This window comes from Mustela lutreola, chromosome 8 (assembly GCF_030435805.1).
Source record: "Mustela lutreola isolate mMusLut2 chromosome 8, mMusLut2.pri, whole genome shotgun sequence".
Lineage (NCBI taxonomy): Eukaryota > Metazoa > Chordata > Mammalia > Carnivora > Mustelidae > Mustela > Mustela lutreola.
In genome coordinates, this window is record NC_081297.1 from 102,553,070 (window position 1) to 102,563,827 (window position 10,758).

A 10,758-nucleotide genomic window follows, 5' to 3' on the forward strand; every position below is an offset into this window, starting at 1 on the left:
CCAATGCTTAACAGACTAAGCCACTAGGTGCCCTGTTCACCTGGATTCTTTACACTAATGCAAGAGACAGGAAGAAGATAGGTGGAAAGAAAAGAAAGGCTTCCCAGGAGAGATAACTCCCCTTTCAATCTACCTGTACAGGGATGGATTTACCCAGAGGCTGAAGTTCCAGGGACCCCTTACTTTTTAGAGACTCATAAATACTTACATATGCTTATAATCATAATTTTTTTTAACTTTTTTGTTAAATGAAATGATATAAACTTAATGACCCACAAACTTAGTTTCATCTTTTACTGGGAATCTTAGCAACTCTGAATGGCCCTTGTCACCATCTGATTCCTGAATTCTAATTTCCACAATGCTGTGTAGAAACAAGAAGCCTTAGAGAGTAGTTGAGTTGTACAGTTTATTAGTTTATTAGTTTATTGGTGCACTTTATTAGCAGTGGGAATTCATGGGAATAATAATTTATCCAAAAAAAGGAGAATTTTTTTAACAAAAAATTCTTTATATATGTTCACTTTACTTTGTCTATCTAGAGGAAGCTTTAAAAGAATAGTACCTGTGAAAAACTTTTTTTGGTTATTTTATTTTATGTCCATGGAAATTTGAGAACTCACATTTATAGAGCTTAGCAATATTTTAAAAAGATATTTATCTCCTAACCCACAGCAAGTGGGATGGGCACAAATGACAACTTTATCACAAAACAGAGATAGTATATTAAGTAGCATTTCAAAATTACAAAATTCTAATCTATCTCTTTCACAGATTGACTGTCAAATTCATCCCAAAGGGGAAACTATTAGTAAAAAGGGACATAATATGTTGATATTGGGCATATTTTATATTGAGCAAGACTATTTAAAATTCTTCACATAGCATGTTCAGGCTGCATTTTAATTAAATGTCATAAAGAAGTGTTCAGCTTTTGAACCATGTGATATTCCCAGGACAATAGTAAATTTCCAGGGAAAAACTGAGCTGCTAAAAAATGATTTCTGAAATTGTCCTTTGTTCCTTATTATTTCAATGTAACGACCTTGTTACTCAAAAAATATCTATTTAAAATATTTCCTTCACAGATAAGTAATTACCTTGTTTGATATCAAATGTCTTTACAACATAACTAATATTTACATCACATGATGTCATTTTAAATGATTTTTCAATACTTAATCTCATTTAAACATAATGACAACCCTATCAGTTTTATTGCCCTCAGTTTTCAGCTAAGAACATTGAGACTCAGAGTGGTTTACTATTCCTAAATCTCCAGTCAATATTCCTATACCTCTCGTCTGGCCTAAATAGGGCCAGAATTTTAACCACATCTCTAAAATTTTCTATTAACTCCCAAATTACCCTTCATTTGAATCATAAATGATCACTTAGCATAAACCACATTTTTTAAGTTTGCTGTCATAAGCACTGTTGACAGCTCTATATTTGCATTACTTTCTTTTCATCACATCAAAAAGCAAGGCTCAAAAGAATAACTTTTATTTCCAACATTGATAGACACCATGAAAAGAGCCAGAAAGTATAAACCCCAAATGAGTATTATATAGTTATTAAAGATGTTTGCAGAGGAGAGAAGAGAATGAAGAGTTGTTGTTCAGTTGACATGGTGTTTGAGTTTTGCAAGATTAAGAGTTCTGGAGATGGCAATAGTGGAAATGTACTTAGTGCCACTGAACTGCACACTTAACAATGGTTCAGATGATAAATATGTTAACCCAAAAATAATTTTTAAAAGATAAACAGATATTCATTGTTTGATATTTTTGAACTCTAAGGGAACTAGGACTTACTGCTAAGACTCCTGGTCCATAAAGGGAGTTATTTATATTTGGCTTGTATACTTAAAATGGGATTGGTTTTTTAAAAAATTAGTGATATGGGAAAATGCTCATGATGTGTTATTAAAGTGGGGGTAAAAAGCAAAACACAAAACTATATGGAATAATAATACAGATCTTTTATTTATTTTTTTACTTAAAAATGTATACGGGTAGTCAATAGAGATTAGGAAAAAAGGTATCAAGGTAATAGTGACTACTTTTGGATCAAGGGTCGGCAGAAGTATTTCTGTAAAGAGCTAGATAGCAAATATTTTAAGAATTGTGGGCCACATAAGGCCTCTGCTGCGTGTTCGTGTGTGTGTGTGTGTGTGTGTGTGTGTGCGCGCGCGCGCACATGTGTTATGGTGGTAGTGGTGGTAATTTACAACTCTTTAAATATGTAAAAACCATTCTTAACTCAAAGGGATCCACAAACAGGCCCAGGTCAGGATTCAACATTCTGGCTGACTCCTCTTAAATGAGGAAGCTATGGGTTCTTTTTGTTTTGTTTTGTTTTTTACTTCTATTTTTTCTACATTTTCAAAATATTCACTATGGGCATGAAATAGGTTTCTATAATCTGAAAATAAAACAGCATTATGTTATGATCTTAAAGGTCTCCTCATATTCTGCATGTAATGTTTTTCTCCATTCTTCTGAGAAGCTCATAAAATTAGTAGGGTCTGTTATCCTTAAGGAAATTACCCAAGATCTAAATGCCTCTTCTGAGAATATAAACCATACTGTGGGAGGAGAAAATAACAAATTCAGAGAGAATGTCTAGTGCAAAGCCACTTGGAGACTGTATTTGTTTGCCTCCTGTGATTCTATTAGGAAAAATTGGTTTTGGAGGGTGGGGGGAGTAGTTAGTCGTCACCTTTGAACTGAGGTGGAAGCAGGAGGTATAACATCTGGCTTTAGCTTAGCATTGCTTTTATAATAAATAAATGGTCAAGGAAATAAGACAAGGCGGGGGGAACCCTTTGGTTGTTGTCTCATGGTGTCATGAAACTCCCCTTTCATTGTGATTAGAATACAAAGGCAGTTTTACTTCTAGGGGTTGTCTCTAATTTGGGCAATATATTGCAGGTTAAACTTCATGCTTCTGTCCTCACAGAAATTACCAGACTATAGGCAACTCAGGCCTAGTTTATGTCTTCTCATCTTCCTGAATCTCCTGAAAAAATTTCTGATTCTGAAAAACATTTTGCTTCCCAATATTTTCTATTCTCAACATTTATTTTCTACTTTTCCTAAGTATCTTGATACAAGTGATTGCAAATTCTTGTATCTCAATCTGAAACTGTTGTGCTTGCTAATCCAGTTTTACAAAGGGATGTTCCCGATGACCTGAGTTCCATTAAAAGAACATTAGACAGGAATGGAATACTGCATCTGAGACCCCTTGAGAACACGGGCATGTCTGTCATGGCTTCATGGCCATGCTGATCAAATGGGGTCTGGGCTTCTCCATGTTCCTCTGCAGTAGCACAAGTTTTACTTAAAACAAAGACTAAGTGAGGAGCCATCCGACCTGGAAGCTAACTAAGCATTTTACTTACACATGCACAGACTTTTTGTAATATTAATCACTAATAATAGTGAAGGTACTTACTTAGCATAACAGGCTTGGAGGGTCATGGCTTGTTCATGATTTAATTCTTTTTTCAAGGGAGACAGACAGAATTGCCTGACATAGCCCCCATGTCACTACCCCTACTAAGGGCTAGATGTTTGTGTCTCCCATTCATATGATGAAATCCTAGCCCCCCAAAATGATGGTATTGGGAGGTGGGGCCTTTAAGAGATATTGAATGGATTTGGTGCCTTACAAAAGGAGCTCCAGAGAGATCACCCTTTTTCACTATGTGAGACAGCCATAGCCCTTTTCCACATAGTGAAAGGGCACCAGCTATGAGGAAGACAACTGTCACCAAAAGCTGACTGTGCTGGCACCTTGATCTTGGACTTCCAGCCTCAAGCGCAGTAAGAAATAAATTTCTATTGTTCATTGGTCGGTGTAATTTTGTTAGAGCAGCCCAAACAGTCTAAGACAATGTCCTTGTTGCTTTGGTTGTATAGGATCTGCCCTAAGGGAAAAAAATGACTTTTGGAAATGCTACTATGATCAGAGGTTCTGAAGAGGATTAAAGCAGCAGGCCAACCAAAGATGTTCTGATGTGTCCTCCTTGACCATTCTTTCCCATTTTTTAAAAATCAACTCATGATGCGTTCAAAACAGCCTGTTCCTGGCCTGTGCTAAGAGAACATTCCCGCTGTTGTTGTACTTAAGAAAAGAGGGAGGTGGTGTTGGAGGCTAACTTGAGCAGATGAATCAGATGTGGGCTCCAGTGGGCATGAGGACAGGAAGGCTCCAAAGCCCACTGGCAACAGACTGAATGTGGTCAGATGGACTGTGCTCAGGGTTTTATGGCTCACTCACAATTTGGAAGTCACTACCTCCAGCACATCTCTGCTGCCATCTCATTAAATATAGTAGCTTTTTTTCTCTGTGTTCCTGATGTGTTTTTGTTTTTGTTTTTGTTTTTTAACTGTGCTTTAAGGTTTAAAAGGAAGTCAGTTTTGTCAAAGATACACCTATAGAATACACAGTGCTTTACTGTTCTTTTCAATTAATGTTTGCTGTGCTGCCCTGGTTGGGACCATGTTCTCTGGCTGTGTTCCAGAGGACTCCAAGACTGACCCCCATCTACCTGTAGTCCTTTCCTTGGTGGTTTGATTATTTCCTTCTGTTTTCCCCTGGCAATAGCAGCTCTGTTAATTGAAGCCACCTGTTTGGTGGCATGTCCTCTAATCCCCAAGAGGAGCTGAAGCTCCGTGTGTGGCTCTGTTTGTTAGCTCACCACAGTCTGCGTATGAATTTGATTGCACAAGAGAAGCCTGGGGTCAGCCCAAATCCAAATTGAGTCTGTTGGGGGCTTGCAAAACTTGCAATTGGAGCAAGTGCATGAATATTGCTCTGTATCACAAGTGTGCCTTCATTTAAACAAACTGAAATGTGGAAAGGCATAATTAAGAAAACTGAGAAATCTGAGGTGATGAGTCTTAGAAACATAATCTCTGAAATAAAAGGAATCCTAGAAGCCACTTAATTCAACCTTTTTTTCTAATATATGTTTCCTTCTTACAAAATCCCTCTTTTTTAAAAATAGTATAATCTGTTTTTTAAAAGATTTTATTTATTTGACAGAGACACAGCGAGAGAGGGAACAAAATCTCTTATAAGTGGCTTTCAATATTTGAAGCATCCAGTGAAAAGAAACATATTTTCTCAAGAAGTAGTTCCTGCCATTTTCAGAGAGATAATGAAGTTTCTCCCATATATTAAACCAAAAACTATTCCCATATTTATTCAGCCCATTTGTTTAAATACTCACACTTGCAACTACAGATGGTCCTTGACTTACGATGGTTCTACTTACAATTTTTCAACTTGATGATGGTGCAAAACAATACACATTCAATAGAGAGCATACTTTGAATTTTCCCAGGCTAGAGATATGTGATACAGTATTCTCTCATGATGCTGGGCAGTGGTGGCAAGGCAGCTCCCAGTGAGCCATGTGATCATGAGGGTAAACAGCCAGGATACTTACAACCATTCTGTACCCAACCATTCTGTTTTTCATTTTCAGCACAGTATTCAATAAATTACATGAGGTATTCAACACTTCATTATAAAATAAGCTTTATGTTATGGGGCGCCTGGCTAAGCCTCTGCCTTTGGCTCAGGTCATGATCTCAGGGTCCTGGGATCGAGCCCCACATCGGGCTCTCTGCTCATCAGGGAGCCTGCTTCCCTTCCTCTCTCTCTCTGCCTGCCTCTCTGCCTACTTGTGATCTCTGTCTGTCAAATAAATAAATAAAAATCTTAAAAAAAAAAAATAAAATAAGCTTTATGTTAGATTATTTTGCCTAACCGTAGACTAATGTAAGTATGCTGGGTGTGTTTGAGGTAAGCTAGGCTAAGCTGTGACATTTGGTAGCTTAGGTGTATTAAATGTATTTTTGACCTATGATACATTCAGTTTACAGTGGGTTTATTGGGATGTAACCCCATCATAAGTCAGGGAAATTTTGTATATAGGAAAATTAAAATTGTATCCCAAATTTCACATATTTAAAGACACTATAATACTCCACAAATACTTATTTTTCTCTAGGCAAAATACTCTCAGGGTTTCAACCTTTCCTTATAATAGGATTTACAAATCTTTTTTCTATCATCTTTTCTATCTTTTTTCTATCATCTTTTCTATCTTTTTTCTTTCCTCAATCACAAAATTGTCTCTCCTAAGGTAGGTCCCAGAAATAGACTGGTGATCTGAAGGCAAGGTATAGAAGAGAGCTTATCATATACCTTAACCAGAAATGATAAGACAGGCAGAAAACAATGTTTTAAATGTCAGTAGTAAGTTCTTCCTATCAACAATTACTCAAATTATATGTGGACTAAACTCCCCAATCAAAAGACAGAGTAGTTTAGTGATGTTTTTTAAAAAGGCAAAACTGTATGCTATCCACAAGAGACTTACTTTAGATTTAAGGAGACACATAGGATGAAAATAAAGAATGGGAAAAAATATCCCATGTAAACACTAATCAAAAGAGAGAAGGGGTGGTAAGACAAAATAGACCTTAAGTCAGAAACTGTCATGAGACAAATATATAATGATAAAAGGGTTAAATGACCAGGAAGATGTAATCATTATTAATATATATGTACCCAACATAAGAGCACCTAAATCTATACAGCTAATTTCGACAGAACTGAAAGGAGAAATAGACAGCAACATCATAACAAAAGATTTCAATACCTTAATTTCAATAATGGATAGAAATCCACAAAGAAGGTCAATAAGGAAGCAGAGTACATGAACAGCACTATAGACCAAATGGACTTAGCATCAGTACATTTCACTCAACAGCAGCAAAATACGCATTCCAAGTACACACAAAACCTATTCCAGGATAGACCTCATCCCACCCAAGTCACCAAACAAGTCTAAAAAAATTTTAAAAGACTGAAATTATGCTAAGAATCTTTTCTAACCACAGTGGAATGAGATGGAATCAATAACAGAAAGAACACTGGAAAAGTCATAAATATGTGAAAATTAAACAACTTATTCTTGGATAATCAATGGGCCAAAGGAATCAAAAAGGAAATAATAAATCAAAAAGGATTAGAAAATATATTGAGACAAATGGGGAAAAAAAGCACAATACACTAAAACTTATGGGGTGCAGCAAAAGGAGGACTAAGAGGAGATTTTATAGTGTTACTCACATTAACAAAGAAGATTTCAAATAAACAACCTAACTACACCTCAAGGTACTAGAAAAAGAAGAACAAAATAAGCCCAAAGTTAGCAGAAAGAATAATCAAGATTAGAGCAAAAATAAATGAAACAGAAAAGAACAGTAAAACTAAGAGTTGGCTTTTTGAGAAGACCAACAAAATTGAGAAACCTTTAGCTATACTAACTACGAATAAGAGAGAGAAGACAAATAAATCAGACATAAAAGAGGAGACATTACAACCAATGCCACCAAAATAAAAAGTATTCTAAGACACTATTATGAATAATTATATACCAAAGAATTTGATAATTGAGAAAAAAAATGGATAAATATCTAGATCTATAACCTACCAAGACTGAATCGTAAGTAAATAAAATATCTGAACAGATCTACAACTAGTAAAGAGACTGAATCGGTAATCGAAAACCATTCAACAAAGAAAAACACTGGGATCAGATGGGTTCACTAGTGAGGTCTACCAAACATTTACAGAAATAACATCAATCCTTCTCAAAGTTTTCCAAAAAAACTGAAGAGGGTGGAATGTTTCCAATCTAACTTTATTAGATCAGCATTACTCTAATAACAAAGCCAGAAGACACTATGAGGAAACTACGGACCAATGTTCCTGATGAATATAGGTGCAAAAATCCTGAACAAAATACTAGCAAATCAAATTCAACAACACTTAAAAAGAATCATAATACCATGACCAAGCAGGGTTTATCCCTGGGATGCAAGTATAGTTCAACATACAAAAACTAATCAATGTAAAACACCATATTAACAGAACAAAGTTTTAAAAACACAAGGTATCTCTTCTCCTAATGAAGGGGGAGAAATTGGAGTGGGAGAAGAACCATGAGAGACTATGGATTCCAGGAAACAAACAGAGAGTTTTAGAAAGGAGTGGGGGAGGCGAGATAGGTAAGCCCAGTGACAGATATTAAAGAGGGCATGGATTGCATAGAGGAGCACTGGGTGTTATGGGTGTTATACGCAAACAGTGAAGCATGAAAACACTACATCAAAAATATTAATAACATACTATATGGTGACTAACATAACAAATTAAAATATGCAAGGTATCTCCGTACACACAAAAATCATTTGACAAATTCAACACATTTTTATGATAAAAACACTGAAAAACTGCAAATAGCATGAAATTACTTTGCCATAAAAGTACCATATATAAACAGCCCATAGATGTCATCATACCCGCAAGTGAAAACCTGAAAGGTTGTCCACTTCTGCCATTTCTATTCAACATAGTACTGAAAGACCTAGCCAAAACAATTAGGCTAGAAAAAGAAATGAGACACATTTAAATTAGAAAGAAAGAAGTAAAATTACCTCTGGATATGACATAATCATATATGTAGAAAACTGCAAAGATTACACTACAAATATCTATTAGAACTAATAAATTCAGCAAAGTTGGAGGATAAAAAATTAACATACAAAAATCTGTTGCATTTTTATACACTGATAATGAACAATCCAAAAAGGAAATTAAGAAAGCAATCTCATTTGTATCATCAATAAATAAATAAATAAATACCTACTTAAGTACAAATTTAACCAAGGAAATGAAAGACATATACTGAAAACTATAAAATACTGCTGAAAATAATTTAAGAGACACAAACTAATGGCAAAATGTCTCATGTTCATGAATTGGAAGACTTACTGGTAAAATGGCTATGCTATTCAACACAATCTACAGATTGAATGCAATCTCTATTAAAATCCCAGTGGCATTTTTTAGAGACATAGAAAAAAGACTCCTGAAATTGGTATGGAACCAAAAGGAACCGAAATATTCAAAACATCTTGAAAAGAAATGAAGATGACATCATGCTTTCCCGTTTCAAAACATAAAGCTATGATAATCAAAATAGTATGGTCCTGGCATAAAGACAGACATGTAGAACAACTGAACAGAAGACAGAGCCCCCAAATAAACCCATGCGTATGGTCAACCGATCTTCAACAAAGGTATCAAGAATACACAATAGAGAATGAGAGTCTCCTCAACAAATGGCATTGAGAAGATTGGACAGTCACATGCAAAAGAATGAAACTTGACCACTGTCTTACACCATACACAAAAATCAACTCAATGATAAAAGACTGAAACATTAGATCTGAAACTAGAGAACTCCTAAACGAAAACATAGGGGGAAAGCTCCATGATGTTGGTCTTGGCAATGATTTCTTGGGTGATATGAAAAACAACAAAACCAAAAATAGATGAGTGGAATTACATCAAACCAAAAATCTTTTGCACAGCAAAATCAACAATCAATAGAGTGAAAAGGCAATCTACAGGATGGGAGAAAATATTTACCAGCCATATATCTGATAAGGGTTTAATCTCCAATATATATAAGGAACTTCCACAACTGAATAGCAAAACAACACAAAACAAAACAAAACAAAAAAAACCCTAATAACCTGGTTAAAACTGGGCAAAAATTTCTTTAAAAAAAAAAAAAAAAAAAAACAGGGTCGCCTGGGTGGCTTAGTGGGTTGGGAACTCTGCCTTTGGCTCAGGTCATGCTCCCAGAGTGCTGGGATTGAGCCTTGAATTGGGCTCTCTAATCAGCAGGGTGCCTGCTTCCTCCTCTCTCTCTCTCTGCCTGTCTCTCTGCCTACTTGTGATCTCTGTCTGTCAAATAAATAAATAAAATCTTTAAAACAAAAACAAACATAAAAAAACAAAAAAGCACAACACGTATAAATGGCCAAAAGGTTATATGAAAAGATGCTCAACATCACTAATCAACAGGGAGATGCAATCAAAACCACAATGAAATATCACCTCAGCTATTAAGATAGCCACTGCTATGAGCGAAATGTTTGTGTGCCCCCTCCCATTCGTATGTTGAAGCCTAATCTTTATTGTGACGCAATCTGAGGGCAGAGCCTTTGGAAAGTAATTAGGTTTGGATGAGGTCATGGAAGTGGAGCCCCGTGATAGAGCTGGTGCCCTTGTAAAGGGATAAAGAGACCAGAGATCTCTCTCTATGTGAGGACACAATGATCAGTCTGTGTATCAGGAAGGTGGCTCTTATCTGAGAACAAATCTGCCAATGCCTTGATCTTGGACTTCCAAGCCTTCAGAACTGTGAGAAATAAATGTTTATTGTTTAAGCCACACAGTTTGTAGTACTTTTGTTATAGCAGCCTAAATTGACGATAGGAATTATCAACAACAACAACAACAACAACAACAGAAAATAACAAGTGTTGGTGAGGATATGGAGAAATTGGAACCCTTATGCAACTGTTGGTGGGAATGCAAAATGGTGCGGCTGCTATGGAAAACAACATGGAGATTCCTCACAAAATTAAAAATAGAAATACCATATGATCCAGCCCACCCACTTCTGAGTACATAGCCAAAAGAACTGAAATCAGTATCTTGAAGGAGCATCCGCACTCCCATATTTATTGCAGCATTATTCACAATAGACAAGAGGTGGAAACAACTGACAGATAAATGCATATGGAAAATGTAGTATATATGCATGATGGAATATTAGCCATAAAAAAGAAAGAAATCCCATCATATGCTACT

General features: G+C 35.9%; 1 long non-coding RNA gene across 1 annotated transcript in view; it reads right to left on the minus strand.

Moving 5' to 3' along the window:
* The window catches only part of LOC131839126 (uncharacterized), a 185,145-nt gene that overhangs the window by 57,863 nt on the left and 116,524 nt on the right, over positions 1 to 10,758 (minus strand). The window lies entirely within an intron of this gene.